At 37.4% G+C, this 19536-nt stretch overlaps 1 non-coding gene across 1 annotated transcript; it reads left to right on the top strand.

Moving 5' to 3' along the window:
- Window positions 1–9516: 9516 nt before the first annotated feature.
- Window positions 9517–9623, top strand: LOC141615517 (small nucleolar RNA R71). Its single transcript, XR_012529935.1, has one exon. It is a non-coding gene; the product is annotated as a small nucleolar RNA R71 (small nucleolar RNA).
- Window positions 9624–19536: the final 9913 nt, after the last annotated feature.

Below are 19536 nucleotides of genomic sequence, written 5' to 3'. Positions count from 1 at the left end.
TTGGGTAAATTTTGTGTAAAATGGAAAGTCCATTTTACACATTATTTTGTCAATTTGTCATATGTAACACATTACATGACATCTTATATATAAAATGTATTTTTAACAATTAAAAATCAACATATTAATAAAATATGTCACTTATAAAAATTAACATAGTAATTCATAATTACTTGTACCAAAAAGTGTTTCCGAATTATAAACTACAACATTCTGTATTTCTAATAATTTATTCATTCCGTTTCAATTGTTTCCGTAAACAATAATTTCATCTAAGCAATAAAACAATTCGATCACTTAGACCGTATCTTATTTAATCAAATTACAATGAGAGACGTAAATATTACTTCCAAAATCGTCCGTCAATTTTAAGTAATTTAATTAACCCGTATCGACATACGATCAATTAAATAATCAATTAAGAGTGTTACCCTTTAGGTATGACCTAAGGGGATCAACTGATCACCACCGTCGCACGACAGTAATGTCAAACTCTAGTCAGCCAATCATTACCGATATGTGTGGACCAGTTGACTATAAAATATTACTTCCCACATGTATTCTTAAAATGAGACTTAAACATGTGATCATCATGATTGACAGTTGTGATCGCATTATTGTCGGAGGACACAAATTCCAACACTTATATTCTTCAAGATGGGTGCTCCGGCAATGTAGTGCTTTAGCCGTTGTCCATTTACTTTGAAAGCTTGGTCTCCATCGGATACTTCAACTGACCCATAGGGAAAAACTCGGACCACGGTGAAAGGCGCCGACCACTTTGACTTTAGTTTCCCCGAAAGTAGCTTGAACCTTGAGTTAAAGAGGAGAACCAAGTCTCCCACCTTGAATTCCCTCCTTATAATAGCCTTGTCATGGAATCGCTTGGTCTTTTCCTTATACAACCGAGAGCTCTCATAAGCCTCTAGCCTAAACTCCTCTAATTCATTGAGGTCAAGTAGTCGCCTTTTCCCCGCACTCTTCAAGTCAAAGTTGAGAAGTCGGATTGCCCAATGAGCTTTGTGCTCCAATTCTACCGGTAAGTGGCAAGGCTTTCCATACACCAACCGGAACGGTGAAGTTCCTATCGGTGTTTTGAAAGCGGTCCGGTAAGCACATAATTCATCGTTGAGCTTAATTGACCAATCCTTTCTTGACCGGCTCACGGTCTTCTCAAGAATCATTTTAATCTCTCGATTTGAGATCTCGGCTTGTCCGTTAGCTTGTGGGTGGTAGGCAAGACTACGCCTATGTTGCACCCCATGTTTCCTTAGAAGAGCATCTAGAGTCCTTTCCCGAAAATGCGTTCCACGATTACTAATCACAATTCTTGGAACCCCAAATCTTGGAAATATGATTGTTTCCATGAGTTTTGTCACCGATTTTGCGTCACAACTTTTTGTTGGAATAGCTTCAACCCATTTGCTCACATAATCCACCTCAACAAGGATGTACTCATTCCCATGGGATGAGGGAAAATGACCTTGATAGTCAACCCCCCATACATCAAATAGCTCTACTTCAAGAATGTAGTTGTCGGGCATCTCATGCCTCCTTGAAATGTTACCACTTCGTTGGCATTTGTCACATCCCTTGACATAGCTTGCCACATTATGAAATAAGGTAGGCCAATAGAAACCACTTTGGAGCACCCTAGCGGCGGTTTTTCTTGAACTTCCATGCCCTCCACTTGGCATGTCATGGCAATGAGAGATTATTGGCTTTACCTCTTCACTTGGAATGCACCTTCTAATTATCCCATCCGCACAACATTTGTAAAGGCATGGTTCCTCCCAAAAATATTGCTTAAGATTATGAAAGAATTTCTTCTTCTTATGGGAGTCATAGTCATGTGGGATGACCCCGGATACCAAGTAGTTGACATAATCCGCGTACCAAGAGACATCCATTAGAGCAAGCACGAACAATTGATCATCCGGCAAGGAGTCATCAATCGGTAGCCCATCCTTCACATTCTCATGGAATAGCCGAGAGAGATGGTCGGCTACTACATTCTCCACACCCTTCTTGTCTCTTATTTCAATATCAAACTCTTGAAGCAAAAGTATCCACCGGATCAAGCGGGGTTTTGATTCCTTCTTGATTAGCAAATGCCTCAACGCCGTATGATCGGTGTGCACTATTACCTTAGAGCCTACCAAGTAAGAACGGAACTTGTTCATAGCATATATGACCGCCAAAAGCTCCTTTTCGGTGGTGGTGTAGTTTTCTTGAGCTTCATCCAAGGTTTTGCTTGCATAATATATGGCATGAAGTTTGTCATTCTTTCATTGTCCAAGCACCTCTCCCACCGCTACATCACTAGCATCGCACATCAACTCAAAAGGTTCTCCCCAAGTGGGAGGTTGCATAATTGGAGTGGTGATGAGAGCTTCTTTCAACCTATTAAAAGAATTCAAATATTCATTAGTAAACTCAAAGGGCACATCCTTGCCAAGTAACAATGTTAAGAGTCGGGCAATCAAAGAAAAATCCTTGATAAATCTCCGGTAGAAATCGGCATGTCCAAGAAAACTTCTTACTCCCTTGACATTCGTGGGAGGGGTTAGGGTTTTAATCACTTCAATCTTGGCTTGATCCACTTCTAAGCCTTTACTTGACACAACATGACCCAAAACAACCCCGAATGTCACCATAAAGTGACATTTCTCCCAATTCAAGACTAGACCGGTTTCTTGACACCTTTTAAAGACCTTACTCAAATTAGCTAAACATCCATCAAATGAGGTGCCTACTGTGACACCCCGCGATAATGCGGAAAATATAACTAATAAATTAAATCGGAAATTTGTGATATTTTAAAAACTTTTTGGTTATTAGTTAAAGATTAACACGCGGGTGCCAAAATAAAAAGAAACAAATACAATAATAGACAAAATTAGGTTATTACAACCCAAGTCTAGAAGGCGGGGAAAAGATATCCCACGAATAAACATATAAAGGGGTTTCTAAACTAGAAACTAAGATCCAAGGGTTTAGTTCTCGCTAGCCCACACGTCTTCCCCACGTAAGCATCTTCACAACCTGTCATTCATGTAAACATGAACGCCACAGTCAGTGGGGAGTAACTCAAGGTTCTCCCAGCCACAATATGTCGAAACGAACATAACAAAGAACATAAACAAACAATCATATTAGATAAGACATGAGTGGATCGAATCATAACTAAACATGGGATCATACGTGTTTAAACCAACAAGAGTAAAAGAAATGATGGAATAAACAAGTAAGGCATAAGCAACAATAAATAAATGGAAAAGAAGAACAAGGAAACCGACACAGCCACTTAGCCACGAGCACGTATTTCAAGGAGATATGACCACAGTAACCATCCAAATAATGCAAGACATTTATCACTCTTAGACTATAATTTCCCCGGGTAGGACTACGATAATAATACGGTCCTAGTCTAAATCTGCAGATTCTCGGGTGTACATCCCGATTCGACGTGCGCCAGCACAGCACGCACCCAAGACTCGACTACTCATGGAGACCGAGTACCCCAATCGCCAGAACAGCACGAAAGTGGCGGAAAGACTAAGATAAGACTCACTTTCCAGCACAGCACAAGTGGCCCAAAAGCCATACTTGCCAGAACAGCACAAGTAGGCCAAAACCGTACTTGCCAGAACAGCACAAGTAGGTCAAACCCGTGCTTGCCAGAACAGCACAAGCAGGGCAAAAATGCATGTCAAGCACATACGATGGTAATATGGCATTTCTACAAGAATACGACTCTTACAAGTAATTATTTATAATAACCTTTTCATGCTTGTAATTTATGAATAAACATTTCATTTCATAATTATACATGCCGGTTAAATAGAATAAAAAGGTACAACAAACAAGTACATGAGACGGGATTATTAATGTCACACTTATACTTATGGCTTGCATCTCACCATAAGTACGGATGGGAACATCGGTCCCGACGATCATATCGCAACTAGAGGGCCTATGGCTCACCCCTAGTGTCCGATAGGACCACGACTCACACCACCGAACAATACAAGACATTATCAAGGATATGACCCTTCACAAATAATTATTTAACAATAAATATCTCATACTTGTCTTATGTAGATAAATGTTTCACTTCATAATTTAACATGCCAGTTAAATAAAATATAGCAAGCGATAGTGAATGATTTACGTCATGTGAAATTTACATAACGAGGTGGAAACACGCACAAGTGACTCATTTATGAGCCCACTACAAGCATAGGTTATTTGGCCCAACAATCTAATCATGTGACATATCCAACAAAAGAGACATAGCAAATCCAACAAATTACACATGTAAAGTCCAAACATGAAGTCATGTGAAGTCCAACAAGTGAAGCATACCAAGCCCTACAATTAAAGCCAAATGAGTCCAACCAATGAGATAACCAAGTAACCATCAACAAGGAGGAAGAAGAGAAAGACAAGGAAACAAGGGGTGTAATACCCAATAAATGTGACATAGTAGGCCTAAACAAATTAATATGTTAAGCCCGATATGAGAGGCATGTGAAATCCAAATAGTCCGACACAACAAATCCAACAAGCAAACTAAAAGAGCCTAATACATAGAGTCAAATGAGTCCAATTGAATAAATGTGTAAAAGAACGACATTAACGAATTACGTTATATAAAATACGAGACGGAAATCAAACCATTCGAATGAACCAAACTTTGATTGATGAAGGGTTGTCAATCCTTCAATAATAACCCAATAATCTTCAATTACCCCAAAAGTAACAAACTTGAACAATAATTAAGGAGAGATTAATGTGAAATTTGTGGTTTAGTAATCAAACTAAAATAGTCAAGATGTGGGTGTATGTGCTGGTCCTGTGTTAAACACTATAATGTGTTGGTGAAGTAATTTGAGCACTGGTTGGGTCATAAGTTTCTGTTTGTATCCAGTGCCCAAGCGTTCACTATCTGTATTTCTGGTGCTCATGGAGAATCAGAGGTGGCCTTTGGATATATTTGCATCCATCTAGCTGATCTAGGTGTAACTGTATTCAATTATGTATATTTGATTATTATCCTGGAATATTCTCTTAGCATTTTGTATGTTAATATTTCAAGAACCAAAGTATGATGTTATCATATTACTAAATTTAGAAAGGATTCACAGGTGCCAAAGCAACCCTTAACCACGACCCAAGATCCTATAGACAACACTGACCCAAGGGTGTCATTCGGACAGCCCTAATCACGACTCACAACTAAGCCGCGACTAAGGTAGCATCCAGCTAGCCTAGGCCTCGCTGCCAGGCCACAATCGCGCCCAGCCACATCCCCCTGTACTCCCCCGCAACAGTTCCTAGTCCTGCCCAATTTAGCCGCGGTTACCACCTCAAAACAACCACCAAAACCCGTAAAAACAATGTATATATCGTCCAATACCGCTACTTAGGACGCACCAAAACAGCCATTTCAGTTGTATACAAACCGAGCCAACAACAGTCCTGAATTTCCTTAATTCACGCCCAAAATTGACCTGTAAAAACTGTATAACACTGTCCCCAAAATACAGTCTGCTATCCGTTTTAAAACAGTCCCTAAACCACAAGAACATCGTTCCAAACCAGTCTAAAAGAAGGGCGCATAAAAACGACTTAATTAAATCATCATTTTGAGACGAAAATAATCATACAAATGAGAAAAACATAAAGGGTCAAACTTTATCAAACAAAAGACTATAAAACGACACATAAAACGGAAATCTCGACATTTGTCGAGTAACCTATCACCGTTACCTGTTTATGAGCTCTTAAACGTCCAAGGAACCGTCCAAGGGTGACCCTAAACCCAAAATGGAAGAGATTAGTCCAGAAACCGCATCCTTTGAAAGACGACCGAAATGAAACATACGAAAGCTTGGCTCTTTTTTATATAGAAAGAAGGAGAATGAGGAGGGGAAGCTAATGGTACAAAAATAATGGAGTTTGGTTGAGAAATGGAAGGGAAATCTAGGTTTGAATCTCGCATAACAATGGTGTACGGTCCATTTGTGTGTTGTGCTGCTTGTTTTCAAAAAAATGAAGAAGAATGAGTGAGGAGTAGTATGTGGTTGGTGGGGGTCACGCTTGAAAGACGACAACAACAATAATTAGTAATATTAATAATATATAATAATAATAATAATAATAATAATAATAATAATAATAATAATAATAATAATAATAATAATAATAATAATAATAATAATAATATATTTTAAAGGTAGAGTATAGGTAGGCGGATTTGTTGTTGGTTTTTGGTTGGTCCGGATTAAGGTAGGTACAAAGTGAAATGTGACGGTCTTTAGCTAGACGGAAAAATGTCTCGAGTTCATTTTAACTTGAGACGGAAACTAATATTATTACAGTTACTATTATTGTCCGACCAAAAATACGTATATATATATATATATATATATATATATATATATATATATATATATATATATATATATATATATTCTTATATAAATTATGTCTTAAAATATAATTCAATAATACGTATTTTTATATAAATGAACTTTTATATATTACTTTTATAAAAAATCGTGTTTGACATAAAATTAATTAAACTGAATAATTCAAAAATATTTAGTAAAGTAATTCAAATGGTTTAATAAATTTTAAATGTCAAAAAGGAAAATTCGCGGGTGTTACACCTACGACGGAGAAATCGTCCATAAACACCTCCATTATATCCTGAACATATTCGGAAAATATAGCTAGCATACATCTTTGAAATGTGGTCGGCGCATTGCATAGCCCAAAGGGCATGCGCCTATAAGCAAAGGTGCCAAACGGGCACGTGAAAGTGGTCTTTTCTTGATCATTGGGTTGAATCGGGATTTGGAAAAACCCAGAAAACCCATCTAGGTAGCAAAAATGAGAGTGTTGGGCAAGTCTTTCCAACATTTGGTCAAGGAAAGGAAGGGGGAAATGGTCTTTCCTAGTCGCCTTGTTAAGGCGTCTATAGTCTATACACATTCTCCATCCCGTTGTGATTCTTGTTAGGATAAGCTCATTCTTGTTATTGGTAACTACCGTGACCCCGCCCTTCTTTGGCACAACATGCACCGGGCTCATCCATGCACTATCGGAGATAGGGTAAATGATACTTGCATCATAGAGCTTCAACACCTCCTTCCTTATCACTTCTTTCATTGCGGGATTAAAGCGGCGTTCAGGCTCAATGGACGATGCACCCTCATCCTCCAAGTGAATGCGGTGAGTGCAAAAGGAAGGGCTAATCCCCTTGATATCATCAATTAAGTACCCAATGACATCCTTAAATTTTCTCACAACATCAAGTAATTTTTGAAGTTCGGTGTCATTGAGTGCACTATTGATAATAATAGGGTAAGTGTCATTAGGGCCAAGGAAAGCATGTTTAAGAGTAGAGGGAAGAGGTTTCAACTCCACTTGAGGAGGCATGGATATCTCCTCTTTTTTACCATCCCTTCTCAAGCTCTCAAATTCTTTATCCGGGTCTTCTTCAATTGTTGCTTCCATGGCCAAAGCATATTCCCGGTGCTCCGTGCAATCCTTTACCTTTCCCTCAAGGAATCCTTGCAACCCTTGTCTTCTTCAAATTTCTTCATGTCGACCCATTCCTCTACCATGTCAATCATATAACAAGACTTTTCTTCGGAAGGCTCCTTCATAGCCTTGTTCAAGGAGAACTCCACCTTTTCTTCACCAACTTGAAGAGAAAGCTTCCCATTTTTCACATCAATCATGGCACCCCCCGTGGCAAGGCAAGGGCGCCCCAATATAATAGGAATGTTTGAGTCTTCGGGAATATCCATTACATAGAAGTCACAAGGAAATTCAAGTTTGCCCACCTTGAGTGGGATATCTTCCACAAGACCAATTGGGTATCTTACCGACCTATCCGCAAGTTGTAGAGAAACCCTTGTTGTTGAAAGCTCATAATCCTTCAATTTCTTGAAAATCTTGAGAGGCATAAGACTAATGCTTGCCCCCAAATCACACAAGGCTCTCTCAATATGCACGGTCCCAATTTTGCAAGGTATGGAAAAACTCCCCGGATCTTCAAGCTTTTGGGGTACCTCATTCATTAGAATGGCACTACACTCCTTGGATAAATTCACCGTTGTTCTTGGACTCAAGGAATTTTTGTTGGAAATCAACTCCTTCAAGAATTTTCCATAGCTTAGTATCTCCTTGATGGCATCAATGAAGGGCATGGTAATGTTGATTCCCTTCATCATGTCCATGAACTTTCCATAATTTTGCTCAAACTTTGCCTTTGCGAACCTTTGTGGAAAAGGAATTGGTGGCACATAAGTTCTCACAACTTGTTGTTTGGACTCTTCAACAATTTTTGTGGGTTCGTCAACTACCTTTGGAGTCTCTACAACAATTTCCACAAGATCATCTTCAACCTCTTTTTCTTCAATCACCTTGGGTGGTTCAACCACAATATCCGGTTTGCTACTCTTTCTTTTCTTGATGAATACCCGGTCTTCCAACTCTCTCCCACTTCTCAAATGAATAGCATTTATGGTTTTTGGATTCTCCTTGGTTTTACCCGAACATTTCCCACTTGAGGCTTGTAATTGACTCACTTGAGAAGCCAATTGGGAGATTTGATTGTCCGTAATTCTTTGAGAAGCTTGCATTTGGGTTCTAAGTTGGTTGATGGAGGAGGTTGTCTCCTCTTGTTTTTGATTGGAATGAGTGATGAATTGTGTTTGAGTGTTGACGAGTTGGTTTTGAGAATTCATCAATTGCTCCATCATGAGCTCCATGTTTGACTTGGGTTGGGTGGATTGTTGAAAGGGTTGAGAATTTTGTTGAAATGGTTGAGAATTTTGTTGGAATGGTGGGTTGTTTGGTTGATTGAGTGGTTGGAATTGTTGTCTTGGTTGGAAGGATCTTCCTTGGAAACCCGGTGGTCCTTGGTTGAATGTTGTATTTGACTTTTGAGCTTGAAAGTTTGGTTGTTGTGATTTTTTTTGGAAAGTGGGGTTTTGGACATTTTGTGAGCCATAGGAAAAATTTGCGTGGGCTCTCATTCCAGGGTGGTATTGGTTGTTGTTGAATGCTTGCTTTGCCGGGCTTGATTCCCACACTCCATTCACTTGCTCCATACAATTGCCCTCTCCTACCATCAAAGGACACTCATTTGGTGGATGTCCTTGATCTCCACAAATTTCACAACTATAAACTTGGTTCCTAATAGAAGAAGAGTTGCTAGATGTGTTGCTTGAACTCATCAAGGCAACTTGTTGCTTGAGCTCTTCTATTAACCCTTTAACCTCAACATTGTTGGCCGACTCAACGGTTGACTTTCCCTTCCTCTTGTGCCTATCATTATTCCAATGAAAAGTTCGGGAAGCCATTTCCTAAATAAGTTCCTTGGCCGTCTTGTGATCAATTTTGTCTAATGCCCCCTTTCCTGAGCCGGAATCTAGGTTCATTTTCATTTCATTGCTCAACCCCTCATAAAAGTTGTTTATCAACTCATCATCTCCAATCCCGTGATGAGGACACAATCTTTGGAGTCCCTTATACCTCTCACATGCCTCATAAAGGGTCTCATCATCTTGTTGGGTGAAGCCTTGAAGCTCACTCTTGAGTCTAGTGGTCCTTTGAGGCGGGAAGTACTTGTTTAAGAAGGCCTTGGAGATATCATCCCAATTCCTAAGAGAATCGGGCTCACAACTCTTCAACCACTCCTTAGCACTCCCCCTCAAGGAATAAGGAAAGAGCCTAAGGCGGATGGCATCCTCCGACACTCCATTTGCCTTAAACATGTCACAATTATCCAAAAATTCATTAAGATGTTCGTTGGGGTTTTCGGTAGCTCCCCCTCCGAATTGGTTTCCTTGGACTAGTTGTAACAAAGTAGCCTTCACATCAAAGTTGTTGGCTTGAATAGGTGGCTTGACAATACTTGGGTTCACCACCTTCTTCGGAGCCAAATTATCCCGCATAGGAACCACGGCCATTGTTGCTTCTTCGGGAATTCCAAAAGGATTCTCAAAAAACTCAAAAGTACTGTTGGGAAATGTGTCCTCAACAATAGTGTGATCACATGATTTATATATCATTATTAAATCTCATTTTAAAGAATACAATTGGGAAGTATTTATACTGTCAACTGGTCAACATATATCGGTAATGATTGGCTGACTAGAGTTTGACATTACTGTCGTGTGACGGTGGTGATCAGTTGACCCCCTAGGTCATACCTATAGGGAGATACTCTTAATTGATCATTTAATTAATCGTATAGTGTTACGAGTTAATTAAATTACTTGAAAAATTGACGGACGATTTTGGAAGTAAAATTTACGTATCAAATTGAAATGTGATTAAATGAGATACGGTCTGAGTAATCGAATTGTATCATTACTCGGATGAAATTATTGTTTAAAGAAACAATCGGAATTGAATGAATTATTATAAATACAATCTGTTGTGATTTATAAATTGGTAAAATATTTTGGCACAAGTAATTATGAAATTACTAAGTCGATTTTTGTATGTGACGTATTTTTATTAATACGTTGATTTTTAATATGTTAAAAATACATAACAAATTTATGTGACATGTGACATGTGACATATTGACAATTGACAAAAATAATATGGAATCCATATTAGCCAAAAAGTGCCGAAATATTAGAGGAGTATTAGGGTTAAATTGTGTTTATATTTTAAATAGAAAACATAATGATTAAATAGCTAAAGTAGCCATGCAACCCTACTCACCTTGTGAAGACAAATATGGGCATGCATTGGCTCCCCTAAAAGCTCCTCCCCACCGGTTTTCCTTTAGCATTTAGAGAGTTTTTCTCCTCTAAATTATTCATTCATTCACATTTTATTTTTCCTAGTGTAAGAAAGATAATTTCCTCTCTACATTTTAGAGATAAATTAGAGAGATAATATACTCCAAAATTACCTTCTCCTACCCGGTTTTAGGAGTAAAAACCAAACAATTTTTGGTTCAATTTTTCTACTTGATTAATATTATACTAGTATTTGTAATATTAATTACAATTAAGAGGAGCCTTGGGTATAAAGCTTAGGGAGAGATCTTATACTTAGATCTTGTTCATCCATAAGGGAAAGCTCAAGAACAAGAGAGAAAGGTGATCTCTCTTGTGCCCAATATAACCGAAATCTTCAATGTAAGGACATGATTTCTCCTCTATTATATTATTTGTTTGCATGCATAAAATCCGTTTTAATTTTATGACAAATTATTTAGACATATATGAGTATGTTAATATGTGTATGAATCTACATTTCGTTCAATCGGTATCATGAGCCACGGTTGTTTGCATGCAAATTGGTTAAAAGTTTTTCCGAGTTATGAGAATAACAAATAAAACTTGTATAATTTGTGCTATTATGATATATCACGAAATCATTACATGCATGTTAATATTTCTGGTCCTAAAATGTTTTAGGATATTTTGGTTAATTTTTCGGATTTTTATTGTTCATAATTTACAATAATGGCATTTAAATGTGATTTTATGAGTAAAAATGTCATTTTTGGTCTAAAATTAGCTATACTTCGAATTTTCACTTGGTTTTTGGATATGTTGTTAAATATATTATTTTGAGATAACCTGTAAATTTTCATAATTTTTGGACTTGTTATGATCGAAAAATGAATTTTTCATTATTAAATTCGGATTTATGTGAAAAATAGGTTAATATGAGTTAAATTTCGAATCTGGTCATATAAAATTAATATGTTGTCACATGCAAATTTACAAGATGTGTGTAAAATAATTGGCTATAAAGAAGTCCTTTTGCATGATTTATGAATTTTTGAAGAAAAATAGCATAAATAGTGACATTATTAGTGGAAAATTAATAAAAACATAATCTATGACTTAGGAAAAACGTCTAATGTTGCATTTTATTATATTTTTCAGATCTAAAATTGAAAAGTTAATGAAAATAATTTTTCCATGTTTTTATGATTATTTTATTATAAATCGATAAACCGCAACATTGTTTTTCCGGTAAACTTTCGAAATTTTTAACCTAAGATTTTGAACATTATGAGTGTCATGGAATTTTTCCAGAATGTTCATGAATTTAAATTTTGAATTTTGAATTTTATTTGAAATTTTGTGATTTATTTGAAGTTTAATGGCTTATTTTTGTAATTTTTGGTCCATTTATGAACAATTTTGTAAATATGGGTTAATTATGGTCAAATTATTAGTGAAGACTATATTTTGAGTCCTAAGAGGTTAGGGTAATTAACTTATGCATAAATATGAGTTTATGTATTTTTGTGATTATAAAATGTTGAAATCACGCAAATCCGTAAAAACCGAGTAATATATGATATTGGCTATTAAAGGCGATTTAGCATAAAAATTGAGCATGTTCATACATATTATAATGCTGCATTTTTCTTTATGATTGTCATAATTTTAATTTATGTAATTTTGAATTATGTAATTTTACTTAGTATGGCCTTAGATTTTAATTGGTATTTCCCGAAATGTATGGGAATATCGATTCGGTTGTAATTTTATTGTGATCTCGTATCACCGTTTTGTAATTTAATAGATCTATTTTATTTTAGTTACAAATGTATAATAGGAAATTATGTAATTTATTATGTAATTTTATTCATTCCAGAGTTCCAAAAGACGGATTTCTTCAAGAATGGCGATACATAAAGACGGTGTTACCTCGAGATGCGTGCCACAACCGAAGTTCAAGGGACCAATGGAGTTGGTTTCCGAATATGTAATAGTTAAATAGTTTTTCTATTTTAGGAAAGGCCATACTAGGATTTATTTATCTTTATGCTTGCATTTTATTTTATGTCACATGCATCGCTAAATCGCCATAACTAAAACATGCATCCTTATTTTATCGAGTTTATCGACCGTGTCAAATATAATTATCGTAGTTCACCGCTTTAGTTCACTTAAAACGTGATAGATAATAATTTGACATGACCTCTCGCTAAAACAATTAATTGAGACATAGCCTTACCAAATAGTAGAAACCATGAAAACCTATTTCACAAGGGAGTGCACTCGGCTACCCCGGGGTACAAACCTTGTTACGTAGGGGAAGTGGGTGATGAATGTTTATCCACCGAATTCATGTTGATAAGGGATGTATCGGCTACCCCATGCCCAAGTTGATGTGGGTTTGGATAATGGACACATTTATTCGAAATTTGGATTGAACTCAACAAAAGTAATTGATAAGGGTTGCATCGGCTACCCCGTGCCCTTGTTGATGTGTTTTGGGCTATAGATAAACATTAGAGTAATTTTATCGACCAAGAGTTCTAAAAGTAGAATCGATTAAAAGGTTAATCCACCGAGTTATATTAATGAAGGTTGCATCGGCTACCCCGTGCCTAAGTTGATATGAATTTGGGTCTTGGAATCATTTATTATAGTTGGGTAGAGGTCACTATATAAATGTTCATATCTTGTTATATTTGCAAGTATGATTTAAAAAGACAAATGTTAATATTTCCTTTCCTCCATATTTGTAGTGCATTACAATGAATCCATCAAATGCTACCGCACCGATAACTATTGAGTCATATCACCATGTTCTTGACGACGTTTGCTCCCACAATAATTTCGATACAACTAGAGAACTTCATTTCGGGATAGGTTCGGATGGAAACCTTAACTTCATCACCTCTTCTAAACCACCCACTTCTACTAGACCTCGTGTGAGTCCGTCTCAGGAAGACTACCTCATACGGTCTATAGGGTCTTTGTCTCTGGAAGATAAAGATGCCAAAGCTAGTGGGAGCTCTAGCAATCAAGTTCTTGCTTCAAAGGGCAAGAGGTTTAAGAAGAAAGGAAAGAAAATCAAAAACTTCAAGCAAGTTAATGATGAGTGCCATTATTGCTATGGCATGGGACATTGGCTTAGGAATTGCCCTATGTATTTGCGAAATATAAGGGAAGGACTCATTACTCCAAAAGGTACAATTCCTAAAGAAATTTATGTTATTGATATAAATTATACTTCCACTACGACATGGGTACTAGATACCGGTTGTGGTTCTCACCTTTGTAATCACTTACAGGGTTTAAGAGATGTGGAGAGGCTTAGCAAGGGAGATGTGGATCTACGCTTTGGAAATGGACCTCGAGTAGCGGCCGAATCCAAAGGAACTTATGTTCTAGCTTTGCCAAATGGATTTGAGTTGTATTTGCATAATTGTTTTTATGTGCCTACGCTCTCTAAAAACATTATTTCAATCGCCATGCTAGACATGGACGGTTTTTGTTTTGTCATTAAGAACAATCGTTGTACTATTTCTAGGAATGATTTGGTTATTGGCCAAGCTTCTTCCATTAATGGCATTTACATTTTAGAAACCTCAAATCCAACAAATGATATTTATATCATTCAATCAAAGAAACTCAAATCAAGTGACCCAAGTGAAGCGTTCATTTGGCATTGTCGATTAGGTCACATAAACGAGAATCGCATCAAAAGATTAGTTTCGACTAATGTGATTACACCTTTTGATTATCAATCATTTGGTACATGCGAATATTGCCTACTTGGCAAAATGACTCGTAATCCTTTTAGCGGTAAAGGGACACGAGCTAGTGAGCTATTGGGACTCATACACACCGATGTATGTGGACCAATGACTATCACCGCTCGTGGTAATTATGACTACTTCATAACCTTCACCGATGATTTAAGTAGATATGGGTATATCTATTTAATGAAACATAAGAGTGAAGCGTTTGAGAAATTCAAAGAATTTCAAAACGAAGTAGAGAACCAATTGAACAAGAGGATTAAGGCACTACGATCCGATCGTGGTGGTGAATACCTTAGCCTCGAATTTGATTCACACTTGAAAGGTTGTGGTATCATATCACAACTTTCTCCACCTGGAACACCACAACTAATTGGTGTTGCCGAAAGGAGAAATCGAACCCTACTTGATATGGTTCGATCCATGATGAGTCAAACCGAGTTACCTAACTCGTTTTGGGGATTTGCAATCCAAACTGCAATTCTATCTTTAAATAATAGTCCCACTAAAGCCACCGAAAAGACTCCATTTGAGACATGGAAAGGAAGAGTTCCTAATCTATCCTATATGAAAATTTGGGGATGTGATGCTTACGTCAAGGCTAAACCCGACAATAAGCTTGCCCCAAGATCCGAAAAATGCATCTTTGTAGGCTATCCCTTGACCTCTCGAGGTTACTATTTCTATAAACCTCAAGAGAACAAAGTGTTTGTGTCTTGCGAGGCTGTCTTCTTAGAACGGGAATTTATTTCTAAGAGACAGAGTGGGAGAAATTTTGAACTTGATGAAGTTCAAGAGCCACAAACCGAGGTAGAGACGCAAGAAGATGTTCCTTCGTCATCTAACGCGGTTGTACCTCCTCCACTAAGAAGGACGGGCCGAGTTATTCGCCATCCCGATCGATATGTGGGACTTATCGAGGAAGATGGAACACTCGATGTGTTGCTTATGGAAAGTGACGAGCCCGCCACCTACAAGGCCGCAATCTCTAGTCCTAATTCCACCTTATGGCTTGAAGCCATGAAGTCCGAAATGGATTCTATGCTTGAAAACCAAGTTTGGGACTTGGTAGATTTGCCTAAAGGGGCAAGACCCCTCCAATGCAAATGGATATTAAAAATCAAGAATGGCATAGAAGGACATGACGATGTCTACAAAGCTAGGCTAGTGGCAAAGGGATTTACCCAAGTCCAAGGTCTCCATTATGATGAGACCTTCGCCCCCGTAGCCATGCTAAGATCCATACGGATTTTGTTAGCGATCGCCGCATTTCATGATTATGAAATATGGCAAATGGATGTCAAAACCGCTTTTCTAAATGGGCATTTAGAAGAGGAGGTGTACATGATACAACCCGACGGTTTTGTTGATTCTGAAAATCCTAACAAAGTGTGCAAGCTTAAGAGATCCATTTATGGTCTTAAGCAAGCATCAAGAAGTTGGAATCATCGATTCAATGATTTAATAAAGGAAAATGGTTTCACTCGAAATGTTGAGGAACCATGTTTATACATGAAATTCAGTGGGAGCAATGTTGTGTTCCTAATCTTGTATGTCGATGACATACTACTCATTGGAAATGATATTCCATTGTTGTCTTCTGTTAAGAAGTGGTTAGGTAACCACTTCCAAATGAAGGATTTAGGAGAGGCACAACGCATATTAGGTATCCGGATCTATAGAGATAGATCCAAGAGGATATTGGCACTAAGTCAAGAGTCTTATGTCGATAAGATTCTTCGACGGTTCAGCATGGACAAATCCAAAAGGGGTTTGGTACCTATGGTAACCGGGACGATATTGAGCAAGACTCAATCTCCCTCCGAGCCCCATGATGTTGAACGCATGAAGTTGATCCCTTATGCTTCCGATGTTGGATCAATCATGTATGCCATGATATGCACACGTCCTGATGTCTCGTATGCCTTGAGCATGACGAGTAGATATCAAGGAAATCCGGTGAGAGTCACGGATTGCTGTCAAGAACATCCTTAAGTACTTGAGAAGAACAAAGGACTCTATCCTTGTGTTTGGAGGAGACACCGAGTTGCGTGTTAATGGATACACGGACTCAAGTTTTCAAACAGATAGAGATGACATGAAATCACAAATTTGGTTTCGTGTTTATGCTCAATGGTGGTGCCGTAGTGGAGAAGCTTCAAGGAAGGAAGTCAGAATCGCGGATTCGACAACGGAGGCTGAGTACATAGCAAAGCATCGAAGCGCCAAGGAAGCTATGTGGATCAAGCAATTCACGAAAGGTCTAAAAGTAGTACCTACCGCCAATGATCCCATCACTCTCTATTGTGATAATAGTGGGACGATCTTCCAAGCTAAGGAGCCAAAGTCTAGTAATAGATCTAGACATGTACTTAGAAAATATCATGTAATAAGAGATTTCATTGAAAGAAAGGAAATTGTGATTTGTAAGGTTGGGACGGATGACAACATAGCCGATCCGCTCACCAAGCCTTTATCGTAAGCTAAGCATGATGGACATGTTGCGTCCATGGGACTTAAACGTGTACCAAGTTTTTGTTAGATTTTGAAATGAAATAAAAGTGTTGTTTTTGTTCATGTTCATAATCACATTTGTCTTTAATCTTTAATTTATACTTTGTTACATCCATACGGGTTGTAGAGACAATTGAACCCTGTTAAAGTGAACACGGATTAACATAGTATTTGCCCATAGTCACTTGTATGAGGTGACGTCTCGAAGTGACTAGAGTGTGAGGCGATTGATGGCAAGTTCAAGTGCCATAGAGTCATGTGAGATGACTAGTCGATCACATAGGCAGACTGTTAGGAACATTTTGTCGGGCCTTATGACCGCTTATAGAGTTCTGGCAAATTTATATAGCATGGTCGTGGCGAGAGCTACTATAGTATTCTAATGAGTCGATTCTTTTGACTAAAGACTATTCGCCTAAGATGGCACAGTTTTCAGATTAACTTTGATTTGTGTTACTACGACCTTCGTAAATGGGGTCAAATGGGCATATTTTGGGTTATGATGGTGTGGCTAGTCGAAGGGAATGAGTGCGATAGGAATTGTCCACCCCTAGTCGTGGTTGTAACAATATCTCGGGGCCACTCGAGGAGTAATGAATCGGAAATGCGTGGCCACGCTCGGAAAGTATCTATGATAGATAAAGTCCGGTCAATCAGTTATTCTTCAGATCGAGGAAACCACTCTCGATATGATCACTTGCAAGTACGACCTGAAAGACACCTTGCATTGAGTGGGAGATAGTAATAGGACAAGAGAATTGGTGACGCACACTTGTCGAGGACAAGTGGGAGATTGTTGGGAAATGTGTCCTCAACAATAGTGCGATCACATGATTTATATATCATTATTAAATCTCATTTTAAAGAATACAATTGGGAAGTATTTATTTGTCAATGGTCAACATATATCGGTAATGATTGGTGACTAGAGTTTGACATTATCGTCGTGTGACGGTGGTGATCAGATTGACCCCTAGGTCATACCTATAGGGCGATACTCTTAATTGATCATTTAATTAATCGTATAGTGTTACGAGTTAATTAAATTACTTGAAAAATTGACGGACGATTTTGGAAGTAAAATTTACGTATCAAATTGAAATGTGATTAAATGAGATACGGTCTGAGTAATCGAATTGTATCATTACTCGGATGAAATTATTGTTTAAAGAAACAATCGGAATTGAATGAATTATTATAAATACAATCTGTTGTGATTTATAAATTGGTAAAATATTTTGGCACAAGTAATTATGAAATTACTAAGTCGATTTTTGTATGTGACGTATTTTTATTAATACGTTGATTTTTAATATGTTAAAAATACATAACAAATTTATGTGACATGTGACATGTGACATATTGACAATTGACAAAAATAATATGGAATCCATATTAGCCAAAAAGTGCCGAAATATTAGAGGAGTATTAGGGTTAAATTGTGTTTATATTTTAAATAGAAAACATAATGATTAAATAGCTAAAGTAGCCATGCAACCCTACTCACCTTGTGAAGACAAATATGGGCATGCATTGGCTCCCCTAAAAGCTCCTCCCCCACCGGTTTTCCTTTAGCATTTAGAGAGTTTTTCTCCTCTAAATTATTCATTCATTCACATTTTATTTTTCCTAGTGTAAGAAAGATAATTTCCTCTCTACATTTTAGAGATAAATTAGAGAGATAATATACTCCAAAATTACCTTCTCCTACTCGGTTTTAGGAGTAAAAACCAAACAATTTTTGGTTCAATTTTTCTACTTGATTAATATTATACTAGTATTTGTAATATTAATTAAAATTAAGAGGAGCCTTGGGTATAAAGCTTAGGGAGAGATCTTATACTTAGATCTTGTTCATCCATAAGGGAAAGCTCAAGAACAAGAGAGAAAGGTGATCTCTCTTGTGCCCAATATAACCGAAATCTTCAATGTAAGGACATGATTTCTCCTCTATTATATTATTTGTTTGCATGCATAAAATCCGTTTTAATTTTATGACAAATTATTTAGACATATATGAGTATGTTAATATGTATATGAATCTACATTTCCTTCAAGTACTCGGTTCTTCTTGAATGTCTTCCACTACTAAATGTTCTTCGGAAGTTGGAGTTTCAATCAATCCCCTTCTTCGGAGTGAATTGAATCTTCTCGCGGTAGCTTCGATCTTGTGGTCAATCGGATGAATAGGTTGACCTCTACGATTTCTCCTACTCATGCAAAAAATCCTACACACTCAAGATAAGGATTAGTAACACAAAAGACTTAGTCTAAACTAGAACAAAAACAATTAATATCTAGCCGAACTCCCGGCAACGGCGCCAAAAACTTGATGGTCTCAAATTATACCTCGCAAGTGCACGGTTGTCGTTGTACACTATTGAGGGTCGATCCCACAAGGAGTTGGTAGACTACTAATCGTTCTAATCCTTGAGCTTAGCTAAGTCGACAATATAAAGGTG

The sequence above is a fragment of the Silene latifolia genome, chromosome 11 (genome assembly GCF_048544455.1).
Source record: "Silene latifolia isolate original U9 population chromosome 11, ASM4854445v1, whole genome shotgun sequence".
NCBI classification, from domain to species: domain Eukaryota; kingdom Viridiplantae; phylum Streptophyta; class Magnoliopsida; order Caryophyllales; family Caryophyllaceae; genus Silene; species Silene latifolia.
Note: the sequence above shows the minus strand (reverse complement) of the source record. Positions and strands in the feature narration are given on the sequence as shown.